The sequence below is a fragment of the Zea mays genome, chromosome 7, assembly GCF_902167145.1.
Source record: "Zea mays cultivar B73 chromosome 7, Zm-B73-REFERENCE-NAM-5.0, whole genome shotgun sequence".
Classification (NCBI taxonomy): domain Eukaryota; kingdom Viridiplantae; phylum Streptophyta; class Magnoliopsida; order Poales; family Poaceae; genus Zea; species Zea mays.
The window spans coordinates 24,429,644-24,435,762 of NC_050102.1; positions in this window are offsets into that span (position 1 = coordinate 24,429,644).

Consider the following 6,119-nt stretch of genomic DNA (forward strand, 5'->3'; position numbering starts at 1 on the left):
TGAAGATTTAATTGCTAAGGCTAAAGATTTTGATATTTGCAAAATTACAATTTCCGATCTTAGCGATAAAAATGATATTCTTCATGCTAAGATTGTTGAGCTTAATTCTTGCAAACCCTCTACATCTATTGTTGAGCATGTATCTATTTGTACTAGATGTAGAGATGTTGATATTCATGCTATTCATGATCATATGGCTTTAATTAAACAACAAAATGATCATATAGCAAAACTAGATGCTAAAATTGCCGAGCACAACTTAGAAAATGAGAAATTTAAATTTGCTCGTAGCATGCTTTATAATGGGAGACGCCCTGGCATTAAGGATGGCATTGGCTTCCAAAGGGGAGACAATGTCAAAATTAGTGCCCCTCCTAAGAACTTGTCTAACTTTGTTAAGGGCAAGGCTCCCATGCCTCAGGATAACGAGGGCTACATTTTGTACCCTACCGGTTATCCCGAGAACAAAATTAGGAAAATTCATTCTAGGAAGTCTCACTCTGGCCCTAATCATGCTTTTATGTATAAGGGTGAGACATCTAGTTCTAGGCAACCAACCCGTGCCAAGTTGCCTAAGAAGAAAATTCCTAATGCATCAAATGAACATAGTCTTTCATTTAAAACTTTTGATGCATCCTATGTTTTGACTAACAAATCCGGCAAGGTCGTTGCCAAGTTTGTTGGGGGCAAACACAAGGGGTCAAAGACTTGTGTTTGGGTACCCAAAGTTCTTGTTTCTAATGCCAAAGGACCCAAAACAGTTTGGGTACCTAAAGTCAAGAACTAAATTTGTTTTGTAGGTTTATGCATCCGGGGGCTCAAGTTGGATACTCGACAGCGGATGCACAAACCACATGACCGGGGAGAAAAGGATGTTCTCCTCATATGAGAAAAACCAAGATCCCCAACGAGCTATCACATTCGGGGATGGAAATCAAGGTTTGGTCAAAGGACTTGGTAAAATTGCTATATCTCCTGACCATTCTATTTCCAGTGTTTTTCTTGTTGATTCTTTAGATTACAACTTGCTTTCTGTTTCCCAATTATGTCAAATGGGCTACAACTGTCTTTTTACTGATATAGGTGTCACTGTCTTTAGAAGAAGTGATGATTCAATAGCGTTTAAGGGTGTGTTAGAGGGTCAGCTATACTTAGTAGATTTTGATAGAGCTGAACTTGACACATGCTTAATTGCTAAGACTAACATGGGTTGGCTCTGGCACCGCCGACTAGCCCATGTTGGAATGAAGAATCTTCATAAGCTTCTAAAGGGAGAGCACATTTTAGGATTAACAAATGTTCATTTTGAGAAAGACAGGATTTGTAGCGCATGCCAGGCAGGGAAGCAAGTTGGAGCCCATCATCCACACAAGAACATCATGACGACCGACAGGCCGCTTGAGCTACTCCACATGGATCTATTCGGCCCGATTGCTTACATAAGCATCGGCGGGAGTAAGTATTGTCTTGTAATTGTGGATGATTATTCTCGCTTCACTTGGGTATTCTTTTTACAAGAAAAATCTCAAACCCAAGAGACCTTAAAGGGATTCTTGAGACGGGCTCAAAATGAGTTCGCCTTAAGGATCAAGAAAATAAGAAGCGACAACGGGACGGAGTTCAAGAACTCACAAATTGAAGGCTTCCTTGAGGAGGAGGGCATCAAGCATGAGTTCTCTTCTCCCTACACCCCTCAACAAAATGGTGTAGTGGAGAGGAAGAATCGAACTCTCTTGGACATGGCAAGAACCATGCTTGATGAGTACAAGACACCGGACCGGTTTTGGGCCGAAGCAGTCAACACCGCCTGCTACGCCATCAACCGGTTATATCTTCACCGAATCCTCAAAAAGACATCCTATGAACTCCTAATCGGTAAAAAGCCCAACATTTCATACTTTAGAGTTTTTGGTAGCAAATGCTTTATTCTTGTTAAAAGAGGTAGAAAATCTAAATTTGCTCCTAAAACTGTAGAAGGCTTTTTACTAGGATATGACTCAAACACAAGGGCATATAGAGTCTTTAACAAGTTCTCAGGACTTGTTGAAGTTTCTTGTGACGTTGTGTTTGATGAGACTAACGGCTCTCAAGTAGAGCAAATTGATCTTGATGAGATAGGTAATGAAGAGGCTCCATGCATAGCGCTAAGGAACATGACCGTTGGGGATGTGTGTCCTAAGGAATCCGAAGAGCCTCCAAGTGCACAAGATCAACCATCCTCCTCCATGCAAGCATCTCCACCAACTCAAAATGAGGATGAAGCTCAAGTTGATGAAGGGCAAAATCAAGAAGATGAGCCACCTCAAGATAATGGCAATGATCAAGGGGGAGATGCAATTGATCAAGAAAAGGAGGATGAGGAAGAACCAAGACCGCCACACCCAAGAGTCCACCAAGCAATCCAACGAGATCACCCCGTCGACACCATCCTCGGTGACATTCATAAGGGGGTAACCACTCGATCTCGTGTTGCACATTTTTGTGAACATTACTCTTTTGTTTCCTCTATTGAGCCACACAGGATAGAGGAAGCACTTCAAGATTCGGATTGGGTGGTGGCAATGCAAGAGGAGCTCAACAACTTCACGAGAAATGAGGTATGGCATTTGGTTCCACGTCCTAACCAAAATGTTGTAGGAACCAAATGGGTCTTCCGCAACAAGCAAGATGAGCATGGTGTGGTGACAAGGAACAAAGCTCGATTCGTGGCCAAAGGGTATTCACAAGTCGAAGGTTTGGATTTCGGTGAAACCTATGCACCCGTAGCTAGGCTTGAATCAATTCGCATATTATTGGCCTATGCTACTTACCATGGCTTTAAGCTCTATCAAATGGACGTGAAAAGTGCCTTCCTCAACGGACCAATCAAGGAAGAGGTCTATGTTGAGCAACCTCCCGGCTTTGAAGACAGTGAGTATCCTAATCATGTCTATAGGCTTTCTAAGGCGCTTTATGGGCTCAAGCAAGCCCCAAGAGCATGGTATGAATGCCTAAGAGATTTCCTTATTTCTAATGGCTTCAAAGTCGGCAAGGCCGATCCTACACTCTTTACTAAAACTCTTGAAAATGACTTGTTTGTATGCCAAATTTATGTTGATGATATTATATTTGGGTCTACTAACGAGTCTACATGTGAAGAGTTTAGTAGGATCATGACACAGAAATTCGAGATGTCTATGATGGGGGAGTTGAACTATTTCTTAGGATTTCAAGTGAAGCAACTCCAAGAAGGCACCTTCATTAGCCAAACGAAGTACACTCAAGACATTCTTGCTAAGTTTGGGATGAAGGATGCCAAACCCATCAAGACACCCATGGGAACTAATGGGCATCTCGACCTCGACACGGGAGGTAAGTCCGTGGATCAAAAGGTATACCGGTCGATGATTGGTTCATTGCTTTATTTATGTGCATCTCGACCGGACATTATGCTTTCCGTTTGCATGTGTGCAAGATTCCAATCCGACCCTAAGGAATCACACCTTACGGCCGTAAAACGAATCTTGAGATATTTGGCTTACACACCTAAGTTTGGGCTTTGGTACCCTCAGGGATCCACTTTTGATTTGATTGGTTATTCGGATGCCGATTGGGCAGGGTGTAAGATTAATAGGAAGAGCACATCGGGGACTTGCCAGTTCTTGGGAAGATCCTTGGTGTCTTGGGCTTCAAAGAAGCAAAATTCGGTCGCTCTTTCCACCGCCGAAGCCGAGTGCATTGCCGCAGGCCATTGTTGCGCGCAATTGCTTTGGATGAGGCAAACCCTGCGGGACTACGGTTACAAATTAACCAAAGTTCCTTTACTATGTGATAATGAGAGTGCAATCAAAATGGCCGACAACCCCGTCGAGCATAGCCGCACTAAGCACATAGCCATTCGGTATCATTTTCTTAGGGATCACCAACAAAAGGGAGATATCGAGATTTCTTACATTAACACTAAAGATCAATTAGCCTATATCTTTACCAAGCCTCTTGATGAACAATCTTTTACCAGACTTAGGCATGAGCTCAATATTCTTGATTCTAGAAATTTCTTTTGCTAGCTTGCACACATAGCTCATATGAATACCTTTGATCATATCTCTTTTTTATGCTATGACTAATGTGTCTTCAAGTCTATTTCAAACCAAGTCATAGGTATATTAAAAGGAAATTGGAGTCTTCGGCGAAGACAAAGGCTTCCACTCCGTAACTCATACTTCGCCATCACTCCAAGCATCTCTCTATTCTTTGGGGAGAAATGAGAATTCAAAGCAAAAGGACTTCGTCTTTGGTATAATCTTAACTCATTTACTTATGACCAAAGGGGAAGATAGTACCTGAGGGCTCTAATGATTCCGTTTTTGGCGATTCATGCCAAAAAGGGGGAGAAATGAGCCCAAAGCAAACGTACCGCACCACCACCACCAAATTCAAAAACTTAGTGCTTTCCAAAAGTATTTATCATTTGGTATCCTATTGTGTTCAAAAGGGGGAGAAAGTAGTATTTCAAAAATGGTATATCAAAACCCTCTTGAACACTAAGAGGTGGATCTCTTTTAGGGGGAGTTTTGTTTAGTCAAAGGAAAAGCATTTGAAACAGGGGAAGAAAATTTCAAATCTTGAAAATGCTTTGCAAACTCCTATTCATTTACCCTTGACTATTTGCAAAAGATCTTTGAAATGGATTTACAAAAGGATTTGCAAAAACAAAACATGTGGTGCAAACGTGGTCCAAAATACTAAATAAGAAAGAAACATTCCATGCATATCTTGTAAGTAGTTATAGTGGCTCAATTTTCAAGCAACCTTTACACTTACATTATTCAAACTAGTTCAATTATGCACATCTCTGTTTGCTTTGGTTTGTGTTGGCATCAATCACCAAAAAGGGGGAGATTGAAAGGGAATTAGGCTTACACCTAGTTCCTAAATAATTTTGGTGGTTGAATTGCCCAACACAAATGATTGGACTAACTAGTTTACCCAAGTGTATAGATTATACAGGTGTAAAAGGTTCACACTCAGCCAATAAAAAGACCAAGTTTTGGATTCAACAAAGGAGCAAAAGGGCAACCGAAGGCAACCCTGGTCTGGGGCACCGGACTGTCCGGTGTGCCACCGGACAGTGAACAGTACCTGTCCGGTGCACCAGGGGACTCAGACTTAAACTCTTCACTCTCGGATTTCTCGGAAGCCGGCGCGCTATAATTCACCGGACTGTCCGGTGTGCACCGGACATGTCCGGTGCTCCAAGGAAGCGCTGTCTCCGGAACTCGCCAGCCTCGGGTTCGCGTGGCAGCCGCTCCGCTAAAATTCACCGGACTGTCCGGTGTGCACCGGACTGTCCGGTGTACCAGCGGAGCAACGGCTCTTTTCAGCGCCAACGGCTCCCTGCGGTGCATTTAATGCGCGCGCAGCGCGCGCAGACGTCAGACATGCCCATACCGGTGCACCGGACATCAAACAGTACATGTCTGGTGTGCACCGGACACCCAGGCGGGCCCACAAGTCAGAAGCTCCAACGGTCAGAATCCAACGGCAGTGATGACGTGGCAGGGGCACCGGACTGTCCGGTGTGCACCGGACTGTCCGGTGCGCCATCGAGCAGACGCCTCCAGCCAACGGTCAAGTTTGGTGGTTGGGGCTATAAATACCCCAACCACCCCACCATTCATTGCATCCAAGTCTTCCACTTCTCAACCACTTACAAGAGCTAGGCATTCAATTCTAGACACACCCAAAGAGATCAAATCCTCTCCAATTCCACACAAACCCTAAGTGACTCGTGAGAGTGATTTGCCGTGTTCATTTGAGCTCTTGCGCTTGGATCGCTTTCTTTCTTTCGCACTTGCTCTTGTGACCAACACTCAATTGTAATCAAGGCAAGAGGCACCAATTGTGTGGTGGCCCTTGCGGGGAAGTTTTGTTCCCGGCTTTTGATTTAAGAAGAGAAAGCTCACTCGGTCCGAGGGACCGTTTGAGAGAGGGAAGGGTTGAAAGAGACCCGGCCTTTGTGGCCTCCTCAACGGGGAGTAGGTTTGCAAGAACCGAACCTCGGTAAAACAAATCTCCGTGTCTCACTTGCTTATTCGCTTGGGATTTGTTTTGCACCCTCTCTCGCGGACTCGTTTATA